The sequence below is a fragment of the Halichoerus grypus genome, chromosome 2, assembly GCF_964656455.1.
Source record: "Halichoerus grypus chromosome 2, mHalGry1.hap1.1, whole genome shotgun sequence".
Lineage (NCBI taxonomy): Eukaryota > Metazoa > Chordata > Mammalia > Carnivora > Phocidae > Halichoerus > Halichoerus grypus.
The window spans coordinates 94256061-94269980 of NC_135713.1; the positions used below are offsets into that span (position 1 = coordinate 94256061).

The 13920-nt window shown below is 44.5% G+C and overlaps 1 long non-coding RNA gene and 1 pseudogene across 1 annotated transcript in view; one reads left to right on the top strand and one right to left on the bottom strand.

The window, feature by feature from the left end:
- The first annotated feature begins 586 nt into the window (after window positions 1–586).
- The window catches only part of LOC118524963 (uncharacterized), a 49334-nt gene continuing 36000 nt past the window's right edge, over window positions 587–13920 (top strand). Inside the window, exons 1-2 of the long non-coding RNA XR_013445341.1 lie at window positions 587–677; window positions 958–1072. This is a non-coding gene — a long non-coding RNA (uncharacterized LOC118524963). The remainder of the gene's footprint in view (window positions 678–957; window positions 1073–13920) is intronic.
- Window positions 10752–11697, bottom strand: LOC118524960 (large ribosomal subunit protein eL6 pseudogene; annotated as a pseudogene).

Below are 13920 nucleotides of genomic sequence, written 5' to 3' on the forward strand. Positions count from 1 at the left end.
AACTGGCACTTTCCAGTTATCAAGATATTTTATGAAACTGAAAAAAGTCCTATTACACTTGCTAACAGGGCCAACTTTGAGGGTGTGGCTAATGAAATAATCTCTTTCCAGATCGTCTCAACTGTAAGAACCTTGAGATCCTGAATCCCCAAGGATGCCTGCTGCTTTTCTTATGTGCTGCCTAGCATGGCCCTCGTACAGAAGATTCTGTGTGAGTTTGCTTTTCTTTACTAAGGAAAAGAAAGCCTTTAATTGAGTGGCTGCTCTTTTCAATTCGATTTTTATTGCTTTTAAAGCAAATATGCTGCCCTTTCCCCTCTGAAAAAAATCACCTTTGCTTAAAACTACTCACACCTCTTTCCGTCAATATTGATCAAAATAAGACACCTTATTTAAAAAGTGTTATTCCTTAGACCTTTCATCATGAGCTTCCTTTGCTACCAGGAACAGCTTAGATACTTGCTTATGTACTAGTCTTTGGGTTTATAATTTATGTTTCATTTTCTCTGAATTCCAGAAGGAGTTTGATGTGGTTCTTGCATTTGTGTTCTCTTGGCTCTCACTGATGGGGCTTCTGGGAGCCGACCACCCCCCGCCCCCGGAATTGACCTGTCTCCTATGTATCTGTAGCAAAGGAACAGATGGAATTCTTTCCGTTCTACCCATGGGAGGAAGAGGTAGGTTGGGATCCCTCACCCACACTTTCCGCTTCTGAACAAGGGAAGTGGGTCACCGCTATCGAAGCAGTGAACAGAGGCAGGGAACCTTTTGGATCTTTTGGTTGGCATAAAGAAAGACTGGTTTCTACATAAAGTTTCTACATAAAGAAAGACTGATGCTAGTTTCTTCCTCCTCCGCTCCTCCCCCTCCTCCCCCCTCCTCTCCTTCTTCTCCTTCTCCTTCTTCTTCTTCTTTTTCTTCTTCTAATAGTTACTTTATCCCCACATTGCTCAACAGATTTCTCATGAGGAAGTCTGCCGCTCCAGTTTGCCCAAAGTCGGCCATCTAGGAATGGGCTGCTCCGAGGGGCCCTCAGTGCATCCTCTCTGGGCTGCCCCGCAGGAATCCACAGGTTAGTCTCACTACACACATCAGTGTGCACTTACAGTCTCTCAGCCCTAGGCGATGGCTCACTTTTTAGCAATTTTTTCAGTACAACAGAACTGCATTGCAGGGGTTTGGAATGGTCCTTTGCATTATAAAGAGATTTCACTAGTTGACCCAGCAAGTTATTTGTGCAGAGCCTACTTTGGGTACTCCTCGGTGCGGAGGCAGTAGGGAGGTTCCAGGATGACACACGGTCCTTGCTTCTGTCAGGGATATCATGGTGTTGGGGGAAGAGGAGTCTGTGCCCCTCTGACCCCACAAAAGAGAAAGCTGAGGGTGTCATTTAGTGCTTTGTTTGGGAACTAGAAAGGGAACTTCCAGCTGGACCTAGGAAGAGATGGAGCCAGAGGGGATTTGGGTGGGGGAGGCAAGGAATAGACTCATGAATTAGAGAAATTCTTGTGGCTAATGTATGCTCTGCAGCCTGAGATATTCACATTCCTTATTGAGGAAAACTTTTGCTGGGTATCCATTTCCTAGTGAGAATGTCACTTTCACTTTCAGTTTCATTATATTTTGGACAGAGTCTGTTTCCTGGTATAAGTTTGCTGGCTCCATCCTTAAGAAAGATGCTCAAATTACGTACACCATCATCAAGCCTTCAGTACCTAGCTCCATGTTTCTTCCCAGAAACCAAGTGGCATCCAGGCGGGCTTGTGAGCCGCTCCAAACATGTAGATCTCTCCTTCTGTTGTGAGAGCAGAGTAATCTCAGGAGATTGGTGTCACTGAATATCCTCCCAAGCATAGCTGTCAAGTATATAGATTCAAAAATTCACCATTTCATTTGATCCATTTTCAGAGCTTATTGAGTTACTTGTGTGTTTCTCCTCTTCCAAAATGCTGTGCGCTCTTCCTGCGGTGCTCTTTTATTTGGAAGACCCCAAAGCAGCCCACCCAGGAGTCAGGGGAAAAAGCCTTCCTATATGAACCAGTGTGAGCAATGTCGGAAAAATGTGGTACAAAGCTGACAGAAACGCCAAGTTCTAGTTTTCCTATTTCTGGAGGATTATATCAAACAGGTTTAAAATAATGGAAAATATCTGGTCTCTCCGCATGGGGTAGCAGAAAGGTGACTGCCACCAATGAGACAATGTTATACGGACTTGATGTATTACATAAAACACTTGAAATGTTATGTACATAACAATGTTAGAGTACTTGGCCTTTGGAACAAAATAGACCAAAGCAACTTACAAACTTGGCATCGTGACTCAAGGTTTGAATGGAAATAGCCAAGAAACCATAAGGCAAACACAGAGCCCAACTATTATTTCTCCTTAGTATCACCACCTCTTTCTGATTTTTTTTTTTTAAATGCTGCTGAGAAGATGTAAAAAGTAGATTTTGAGCAAGGCAGGCAATGATTAGCATCTGCAAAGGAGACCTCTGGATACTCAGTCATTCAGTAAGAAGTACCCAAAGACAGAATTTGGATCATTATTAGAAATAACATATTGATGTCACACGCGCGCACACACACACACACACACACACACACCCCATCAAATCTATTTCCCAGTCTTTGGCCTGATTAATGGAAATTCCAAAGAACTTCATTCAGATTGGATTGTTGATGTGGGCATCCCAACTCAAATCCACTGTAGGTGATTTTATTTCCCTGTGATTAAGGCCCATGGTTCAATAGCATTAGAAATGCTGTAGAGAAGCATTTCTCTACAGTAGAGACGAAATTACAATTCCTTGCACTTGGCAAAATGTTTGCTATTGAGGATTCCAAATTCTCCTGGTCATGAGGAGCTCAAGAAAGGGAACGTTTTATTCTTCTTTCCACCAGCAATTTGTTTATCTATAGTTAGCAAGTGCCAAAGGTGGTTATTTGTTTTCTTTTTTGTTGTTGTTCTTGTTTTCTTTTGTTTTTCATAGGTTTTTACCTGTGAGTCCAGAACTTAAAGATGTCTCCATTTTGCATGAAAACGGTGTCAACATCTGACATTATAGCATGATTAGATGACATGAGTCTAACTGGTTTCTGGTCCAGAACATTGGTTTGTCAACCACTATTTTTTGTTGTTCTATAGTTCATTACACACACACACACACACACACAAATGTGGGCAGGCAGTAAAATTATGCTAGAATTGCTGAAGAATTATAAGTAGGGAAAGTGTGTTTAGCTCTTGAATCCAGTACTTGAAATCATAAGGATAAATAATCACCACCAGCAATCTTGTCCCTGATTTTGTTTCAGTCATTAGAATTCTGTTGCGATGTTTACCACTCAGTCTTCCTTAAGAAACTGGGTTACTTCCTCTGTCTGAGCCCCGCCGGGAAGTCAGAAAGCCAATGTTTGAGGTAACGTGGCAATGCATTTTAAGAAGAATCAGCTCCTAAGAAGTGGGGAGAAAATATATTATTGGACTTTGCAGGGCAAACATGCCCCAGCAGGTTGGAGACTGCGAGGAGTGGGGTCCCGCTGGCCGCGGTGGCCCCCTCCTGCCCGCCCCTCGCGCGGGGCGGCCCTTGCACGAGGCCGGCCCGGGTCGCCTCCGCTCCCGGGGGAGCCGGGCCCTCGCGCTCCCTCCAGGATGGGACAGGATATGACAGCCCGGTTTGTGCACCAGCATCCTTAATATTTCCTTCCTTTCAGAAGCAAATAGAGCGTTCCCTTATCTGAATGCTAATTTCCTAGTTAAAAACCCTCCCTTGCTGACAAGGGACTGAAAGAGTTTTAAATCACAGATGTAGAGTATCAAATGCAATAATGCTCTTGCAATAGTGCATTGAAGCCTCAATTAATTAACCCTTGGGCTAAGTAGGCAGGTACATGGCGGTGGCCGCAGGCGGTGGATGGATGAGATTTAAATGTGCATCTCATTTCCCCAGCACGGAGCAGGCCGTTTGGTTCAGAAAGGAGTCATTTTGCACACTCGCCTCATTTACTCGCCGCTTTAATCCTCCTAATTCCACCTGAGATCGGGGGAGAATTGAAAAGGAAGGCGAGGAGCAGGGGCTGCCGGCCGGGCTTTTGTTGCGCGTGGTCCCCCGGGGCCCCGGGGCCTCCAGCGGGTCTCGCCTCGGAGCAGGCGTCGATGGGAAACGTGCACAGCGAGATCAAGGCGGATGGGGCTGCTTTTACATTTTTAGGGGGTGCGGGCAGTTCTGGGAGGAGGACGCCGGACCAAGCCCACCCCGTCCGGGTGCGGAGTCCCCAAGCCAGGCCGCAGCCTCGGCTGGGCGCCCCAGGGCGCGGGGACGGGCGCGGAGGGTGGGGGGCGCGTCTGCGGGCCGAGGCCGCGGGGCCAGAGGCGCGGTGCGCGCGCAGGCGGGGTGGGGGCTCCGATCTGGCCGCGCTTCCGAGTCCCGCCGCCCGGGTTCAAGAACCACATCCCGCCCTCGGCCCGGCGCCGTGTCCCGCGCTGACTAGGTGTAACTCTCCAGCTCATTTCTCTCCACGCGATTTACCATCTGTGAACTCGTCTTTAACCTAATAAAAATCATCTAGCTTTTGACTAACAAGAAAAGGAAACAGTGCTCATTGTGGGGTTTGGGGAAAATGGCTTCACTAATGTGCAGGATGAGAACGGAGTGATTTATAGGCGGTTTTAACTGTAGGCTATGATTAGGGGGCTGGTAGTAAGTGCATTAGATGTCTAAGTGTGGCAATAGAGTAAATAGGCGTTTTATTTATCGCAGTGCCAGGGGCCTCTTAGCGGAAGAGCGCTTCTCCAAATTGAAATATAGCAGAGTTTACACTCCTGATTAGGGCTTCAAGCGCAGAGCCCAAGGCTATCAGCTAAGCAGAAACAACGCTCGCTGACACCTAATTGTCACTGGATTAATGTGCAAACAGGGACAGCGAACAGCAACAACAAATAACCTAGTGTCAGAGTCGTTGGTGGCAGTGTCCACTTGCAGTGACTTGGGGCCAAATTGGAGTTTATATGTCAAAACGGGCTCGGATCAATGTGTCGGGCTCCTCCTGCGAAGGGCTGGATGGAGTCGTGGCAGGTTGTTGATCTATGTGTGTGGGGGGCATATTATGTGCCTGGGAGTGGAGGGGAGCAGGCAGACGGAGGAGGTGCAATGCCTGTCCATTAATTTTTTTTTTCTGCTTTATGCTCCCGAATTCACAGCTATTAAGACAAATTTATGTGAATCGGGTCTTTCTCTCCAGGATCTTGTGACTTTCGCCTGGGTCTCCATATAAAATTTAATAACCCTGTTTGTGAATCAAATCATTCCCACAACAACAGATTCAATCTGGGTTGCCACCTGTCTGGCTTTGGACAGGAGCAACCAAATTGGGCAGCTGGGTTCCAGCTTTTCATGGGGGCTGGTGGTTGGTTGGCTGCCGGTAGCTCAGTTGGCCCTGGAGTCTTCCAGAGCAAGAGCTAGATGTGGCTGAAGGGGAAAAGGAGGACAGCCTTCCATATTCCCTGGACCCCCCTTTCTCATTAAATGACCAACCTGGTGGCAGCCCTATTTTAAAAACACAAGAACTCATAACAGCCCAAAGCAAATGGTGGAATAGGTTACCATCCAGGAAGTTCTTATGCTCACTCATTTTTCTTCTACAATTAGCCATTTAGGGAGGGAAAAAGTCACAAATACATGAATTATGTTCCTAAATGTATTTCTAAAGTTCTTAAGTTTTATTGAGCATGAAAGTTGGTCTTTCCCTGTGTTAAGGACTGAAGAAGCTATAGAACTAGCTAGTAGCTCAATGGTGCAAAGTCTTATGATTTAAACTTGACATTTGCAATTTTTTGCTGTAAAATATTACTTTCTTTATTTCAAGACTTTAGTTGAAAACCTCGTAATTCCTTTTAAGCTCCATTTGATTGTCAATTGCACAACTCTCTCTAAAGCTTAGGGCTTATGATTTTCATACACACATGATTTATGCTTTTTGTGTCACAATATAATGTACTTTGGTACAGCTCCTACTTATTTCCCTTGCATCGCGAAAGCCTTCCCTTTTAGAGGCTGGGATTTTTATAGGGAAGCTATGAAAGAGTTGTGACCTGGCTATAGATCTTGAATTGTCCGAAATTGCCATTTTCGCTGCCATCGCCAGCCTTCTGTGCCACTCCATTTAATATGTTTTCAGAAAACGGTGATCTGGCTATCTGCATATTTGGATAACAGAGTCAAATAAATTTTCACTATTGAAAATTTCAGTAGCTGGCTGCAGAAAGCCCATTCCCTGCCTCAACTGCGGAGAAGGATGGCAAAACATATTCTAGAAGTTGCAGACCCTGAGATTTCTTTGAATCCATTTGCTGTGAGAAAATCATAAAGCTGGATCTGCAATAAGGAAATCGCAATTCCATTTACTAACAATGTGCTGAATGATTTCAATGTATGTTTAATCCAGGCATAGAACTGTAAGTTCATCCAAGCTGCTGCTGACTGGACATGAAATTTAAGTTAATGGTCCTCATTAGAACAACACTACCTAACCAAAATATCGTAAGTAGATATTAAGTTTTCTGAAAAGATTAATAATATATATTATCATGATAAAGATTGGAATTCACCCAGGAAACATTTAGTTCATCCGAATTATTACACTTCGTAGATCTTGTTTTGTGGCTTCCTAGAAGCAGAAGGAAATTTAGAGACCATCAAACCCTCGTTACAGCCCTATTTGCAGATGGGAAAACTGAGGCCCAGAAAGGTTAAATGTCTTGCTCAGTGTCACACACATGCATAACTAAATCTTCCACATATTCCTCATATACATTATTATTCCAATCAAGCCATAGACATTGTAAGCATAGGAGAAAAATTCAAATGTTTTTGTCATACTTGTCAATTTTAGTTATTTTGGCATTTAAACATTACAACTTTTCTGGTATATAAAAACTCATTTTTTTAATTACTAAGAAATAATTGAAAGTTGGCATTATTCTTTGCTAATTTATCTGGAAATTTTGAAACAGAATTAAAAATTTAAAGAAGTTTTCAGTGTTTGAAAGAGTTGCTATATGTCAGTTATTTGAGGCTAAGTTTATATTATTCCTCTGCCAGTTTTCTCCTCCTTTTATTGCCCAGTCTTTCTACTTTGGGACTTTTGGCCTCCTTCAGACTCTACAGGGAGGAAAAAACAAGACTCAAAGGAGTTGATTTTGGGGCGCCTGGGTGGCTCAGTCGGTTGAGCGTCTGCCTTCAGCTCAGGTCATGATCTGGGAGTCCCAGGATCGAGCCCCACATCGGGCTCCCTCCTCGGCGGGGAGTCTGCTTCTCCCTCTCCCCTCACCAAGCTCATGCTTGCTCTCTCTCACTCAAATAAATAAATAAAATCTTTAAAAAATGTTGATTTTATCATTACTTAACAAAATATTTCATGGAGAACCTAGGACAGAGAACTCCAGACAGAATGAAGTTTGTCATACTTCCCCACGGCTCTCCCTGGCTCCTAGTATGATGGGTTACCACCAAGGAATATTTGGTAGGTTTTTAAATAATTCTGTTGAAGACTTACAGATTTATTTATATGTGAATCACTCTTGGAGTTTCAGTGATTGCCTTTGGTGTACAGACTTCAGGATATGTCTGAATTATGAAGCTTCCACCTGATTGGTGTGGCTAGGTTTTAAGAGAGTTGAGTAAACTGACATAAATTATGTCAACCAAGAAAAAATAAGTCACCCAGAATTTTGAGTATGACTCTTTAAATCTAGATCTAATCTGAAATTTCTGGCAAGGTGGTCAGACTCTGGGAAATATGTTCACTTTAAGGAAACTGCTGAAATCTAAGGTTGGCCCACCAATGGGGCTGTAAGCCTTGGAGTCTGATGTATACTGACCCAGTCCACACACCTCCCCCAGTCTGAGTTCTTGAGAATTTCAAAACCAGTCATCATCAAAATAACCAGTGCTAGGTTTATAACTTGGCACAACAAACATGATTTTCATTTCCTAGACTGAAATTATTGTACAGAACTCTGTAAAAGGAAGGAAGAGGGTGAAGCAATTCTGGAATTATCCATGAAGGGGACATCATTTGTTCTTGGTGAACAGCTGGGGAGGCACTGTAATCAAAACCGTCTCAGAGAGAAGGACCAGGTAGTGAAGGGAAAAGAGCCCGGCTGTGTGATGTGTGGGAGGCGTGGGTTTGTATGGTCCAGGCGCTCCGAGCACCTAGTGGGTGACCTTGGGCAAATCACTGTCCACCAGCCACGTAGCAGAGCCTCCTAATTGGCAACTGAGGGTGTAGGCACACAATTTATTAAGGTGGGGTCTGTGAGCCCACAAAGTCAATACCCAGCAGATCCCCACCCCCCAGGGAGCTCTTATGCCCTCGAGTTTAAAACTTGTATGAAGCTTGTACGAAGGACCTACACATTGTCTTGTAAATGTGAGGTTTTTAATCACTTCTGCTGTAGCAGTTTGAACTCTAATATTGCAGTTTGAGGAAAAGACCTGAAGAGACACTGATGACTGATATAAAATACCCCTTTAGACCATGGGAGTACTTCATAGGCATACTCTCTAGATGCAGGTGCTCGGGAGAATGTCAGCAGTCACCACTGTTTGCCTTCCTCTCTCTCTCTCTCTCTCTCTCTCTCTCTGTCTGTCTGCCACAATACTTTTTGGTAATTAACAAAAAATAGTTTGTGGATTAAAAATATTGTAAGATATCTTCTCCCTGATTTTTTCTCCTATTTAAACTACTATGTCATGTCTTTAAGAAATACCATGAGTTTGTGTATATGGTAACATGATTTTTTTTGGACATTTTTACCTTCTGAAATAAAATGAAATTCCCAAATATCCCGAATCAATATGCTTTCAAGATGGTGCAAGGAGCCCAGTTCATAAACATTTTCCTACTCAAACATAATTAAAGGCAGACAGCATACTGTGTTGCAAACACACACAGTGCTCTTTGGCTAGCTCTTTTTAGAAATTACTTTTTTCTACCCCGGTGTCAGAGAGCTAATTTCATTTTCATGTTGTCCGGATTGGAAAATCTAATAGGCGTTTCCTGCATGGGGCCTATAGGCTTTCTCAGACTCAGTGTCAGTTTGTGTTCTTGCATGGTTAAAATGAAAGCAAAAGTATTTGGTAAGCAGTAAGCAACTCTTTCCATCATGTTTGCTATTGCTCTTGGAGGAACAGTATGATGCGTGCTTTCTGTGTACTCTTTGTAAGGTTGGATTTTTTTTTTTTTTTTTTTTACTTAAGGGAAGTTTTTCTAAGAGCACATCTTTTTAATGGTATACTTTCCCCTTCTCAGTGAGGGACTATTGATTGAGTGGACACCGCTTACTGTAGCTGTGCGGAGCCGCCAGGCACCGAGTTTCCTGTGATTGATTTTATACAGCACCTTTTATCCTTGAGAAATCCCAAAGCACTGGACAAAGCCGTGAGCGAGCTCGATGCTGATGTGATGGCGTCCGCAGACACCGCCCGGGGCACGAACCGCGGCAGCTCACCTCGCTTCAGATGCTTGGACTCTCCAGAGAGCCACCGGGCTGGGCCACCCCGGTTCTCTCTGCTCTGCCTAGACTCTCCAGACTGGAAAGGACGTCTAGCCATCTTCTAGAATATTCCTGGGTCACCACGCTGAGCAGCCCTGCATGACTCCAGACAGATGAGATAGGCCCCTGTGGGTAGCTTCCAACTAAGAAGCTCTAAGACTCTCTGATTTCATGAGTACCTCTGGCACCTTGAGTAGGTGCCCAGCGTTATGTCAGGCCTCTGCCCCCCCGGAGAGGGGAAGACGCTTTGGCTAATGTTAGTATAAGGGACGCGCAAAAGCAAACAAAAGACATCTCCAGAAATGCATAACAGGGTCCCCCTCAGAAGGACAGTCCATTTTTGCTCCCTTCTTGAACTCCTAGCCCAGTGCTTAGCAGAGTAACCCTTCAGCAAATGTTTGTTGAGTGAATACATGTACATGCAAAGTATCCCCTCAGTGTCAGCGAAAGCAAATTTCAGTCCAGAGTAATGGCTGTTCACGGCCTGGCACCACTGATCTTAGCAGTGAGCATGCAAAATAAGCCGGACTTGTCCCTGTAGAAACAGCCAAAGTGGGACGAAAATAATGCCCTTTTCTTTTTCTACTCTGGTTCCTGATGCCAAAAGCCAGAGCTGCTTGTTTTACTTGGAGATTGGTGACAAAGAGGAGAGGACCTTAAGCTCAGAGGGAGAACTCTGGTCTGTTTACCTCCAGGAAAATGAATCAGGGGAAGGAGAACTAGGGCAAGTCTGAGGAGAGGATATCGTCATCGCCTTGTATGAGCGGGGAACTGACAAGGAGACTGTCATTGAAGGAACAGAAAGAAAGTCATAATATTCTTCCTAGGAATCTGGGCACTTCTCACCCTCATCTTCAAAGACGTGAGCTTCCTTAGGTGTCCCTAGCAGGGAGCAGGAAGACCGCTGGGGAGGAGGGCGGAGAGAGCCCAGGCTAGTTCTCTGCCCCATGCCCCCTCCCACCGCTGGGGGAGAGGAGAAGCAGTGACAGTTTCAAGGTGATGGTGCAGGAAGAGTTGGCAGGGTGTCCTCTCTGGCTCCAGCGGGACTCAGACCCAGGTGTCTGTTTCATCACACATCTCCTCACCCAGTTAGCGTGTTTAAAAGAGAGAGAGAATGTCTAAGTGAAAATGAGTGTGTGCATCCTCTTCACCTGTGCTTTCTTTTGTTCATATGCATGGGCTTTGGAGTTCATTTTCTTTCTTTTTTTTTTTTTTTTTTGAAATGGATCAGTTATTTAATTACGTTCTTTGTAAGAAATTTAGAACACCAATTGGTGAGGGTAAACTCCATTTGTGAGAGAAAACACAGAGCAGAGGTAGTCCTGAAGCTGAGGAACAGCTTTGATCTTTGGCAGAATTTGCGAGTCCACAGCTTTCTGATCAACCTTGTGCTGCTCTGTAATCTCGTATTTCTCTTTCTCGGTGTCGAAGATCTCACCCTCCTGGTGTCTGGGCTTGCGCAGCGTCTTCTTCTTGAAGTAAGCATCAGTGAGATGTTTAGGGATTTTCACACTGCTGGTATCAATTTTGGTAGAAGTAGCAATGACGAATGTCTGGTGTGTTCTATGCAGAGTTACTCGATTGAGGGACAGAGGTCCGGTCACAAGTAGCAAGCCACTGCTCAGTTGCTTCAGGAAAACTACCCTCTGCCTCTGTGGCGCCCAGTGAGGATGATCAAAATGGTCCCGGGAGTGATACTAGCTCGCAGCTTTCTCACGTGCTGACTGAAAGGTTTTTTGCCGTGGCTCAACTGCTTTCGAGGCACATCTTCAGTAGGGTAATACCTAGGCATTTTGCGAAGTTTAACCACTCGGGTACCACCGTTCTTGTCACCACCAACTGGTTTTGTGACAGTAGAAGAACTTTCTCCTTCTTTTTCTTTTCAACCCTGGATTTAGCTGCCGAATACTTCCTCTTGTACATGGCCTTTCTGGAATACATAGCCAATCGGGAATATCTGCCAATTCCTCTGACAAGTACAGGGTTTCGGCTGCAGTGGGGCTTCCCCTTCTTTGGCGTTTTAGCCTTGGGGTTACCATTCTTAGCCTTGCCACCGGCATCAGCCTTCTTAGCTTCAGGTTTCTTCTCCTTAGTATCCGGCTTCTCAGCTTTTTCGCCCGCCATCTTGCAAGATGGGAAAGAGCGGAGTTCATTTTCAAGCTGACAAATAATTTACTTTTGCCTCACACAATGCTTGACATCTATTATCTCCTTCGCTCTTCGAATGACCTGGGGAGATGGAATGGTATTATTGTGCCCATTTTACAGATGAAGAAGCTGAGGCCCAGAGAGAGGGTAAGTGACTTGCCCAAGGTCACACAGCTAGCAAATGGTACAGCTGGGATTCATACTCAAGTTACTAAATGCCACATCTCACTCTCTGTCCACTATATCTTACTGTCTCCATCTCACACTGAAAAAAAACAAATCCTGCTTAAAAAAAGAAAATTTATTGTTATGACATGCTGGTATTTGAAGGATTAAGTTGTGAATATTTATAGTTGATTTTTGAGCTCACATCACAGAGCTGGATGCTTATTACTATAAGCTATCAACTAAAATGTCCTCCTCCTCTTCCTTGTTTTTCTTCTTCTTCTTCACGGGTCTCTTCTTTGTAGGAACAGAAATAAGCACCTGTGATTTTCACCCATGAGGTTCATGGCTATGTGTATTGACACCACTTGAGGCATGTCTTCCATCAAGACCTCAGTAACAGGGCGCCTGGGTGGCTCAGTCGTTAAGCGTCTGCCTTTGGCTCAGGTCATGGTCCCAGGGTCCTGGGATCGAGCCCCGCATCGGGCTCCCTGCTCCACGGGAAGCCTGCTTCTCCCTCCCCCACTCCCCCTGCTTGTGTTCCCTCTCTCACTGTGTCTCTCTGTGAAATAAATAAATAAAATCTTAAAAAAAAAAAAAAAAGACCTCAGTAACAGTCTCTAAGATGTGAAGGCTGGGCTGGACCAGTGTGTTCCAAGGCCCCTTTCAGCACCAAGAGACTGTGATTCTGTGCTGGTGACTGTCCAGGGGCCTCTCGCTGAAGAATGAGGGCAAGATGGGTGGCGTGAGCAGGAACTTGGTTAAGTTCCACACTGGCTTGCTGGGAACTGATGACCGCAGGCCCTGGGCTCCAAGCCGGGCACAGGGACACACACCAGACTGCGTTCCTGCCCTCAAGCCTGTGGGTCTCGCAGAGGCCCCCAAAGAGGCCCAAAAACGTGCAGTTGTTGTTCACCTGTTTACCTTTTATTGGAGAACTTTAAGGTGTGCTCATATGAGTCATTGAAAGGATATCGACACCTGACTAATCCTTCTTTCTATGCATTGTTTAAAAAGCCCTATTTAAATAGATGGATATTGGAGGAGACATGAACAAAACCATCATGTTGTGTTCTTGGTGGACTGCATAGAAAAGCAATTCCAGACTTAAACAGTTAGGGAATATGCCTTGGAAGTCCAACACAGGGGTGGGGAGGGCCTCGGGCGTTTGGACTGGCGTGAGTGAGCTGAGGGAGAACCTGATTAAGAGAACCAGGGTCCAGCTCAAGGGGGGCTCAGGGAGGATGGATGGCATGGCAGCTTTGTTTAGAAGAAAAGCCGGTCAAAGCCACAGGGAGTCCTTGCAGGCCAAAGGAGAGAAAGTTGTTCCCCGGGAGAGAGTGGCATTTTGGAAAACTGAAAATCGCTTCAGTAATATCGTATGTGAGAATCCTTGTTTCCAAAAAGAAATACAATAAACCTCGCAGTTTGAAGGCTTCTTCAATATTTTACAAATCAGACAATCATCTCCAGCTTTTGGCACAAAGAAAAATCCACATGACAAACCTTACGGAACATTAGCGATATCAAGATAAGCTACATCTGCCGAATACCAATGAAATTATCCCTACCTGCTGCTGGTGTTTTCGACAATGTGAGGCAGAGGGTCCGGTTTTTTCCTGTTAAAAATGGAAATCGGTGTTTGAGTATTCCATGAAGTTCTTCAGGTTCATTAACAAGGTCAAAATCAATGTTATTTTACTGTTTGGAATCATTTTTGGCGGAACAATGAAAAGAAACCATAGTAGAAGTAGTCTTAATATAATCATTTTCTTTTCATTGTTCTTTATGGGAAAATAATTTGGCCCGAAATTTAGTGGTCCCATCAGGGAGGTGATATCTTTAAAAAGGTGGTCTGAAGGACAGGTTTTACTGTACTTTAATAGGCTTATAGATTAATATAAATCTTAATATTCATAATCTTTACCATTTCTTTTCTCAGTATCTGCTCCGTCTATACATCTATTTATAATGTATGTTTCAAACACAAGATATACGTGATTTTTATTGAATATACTGATGGTTCTACAGGGACAGCCACTTGACCT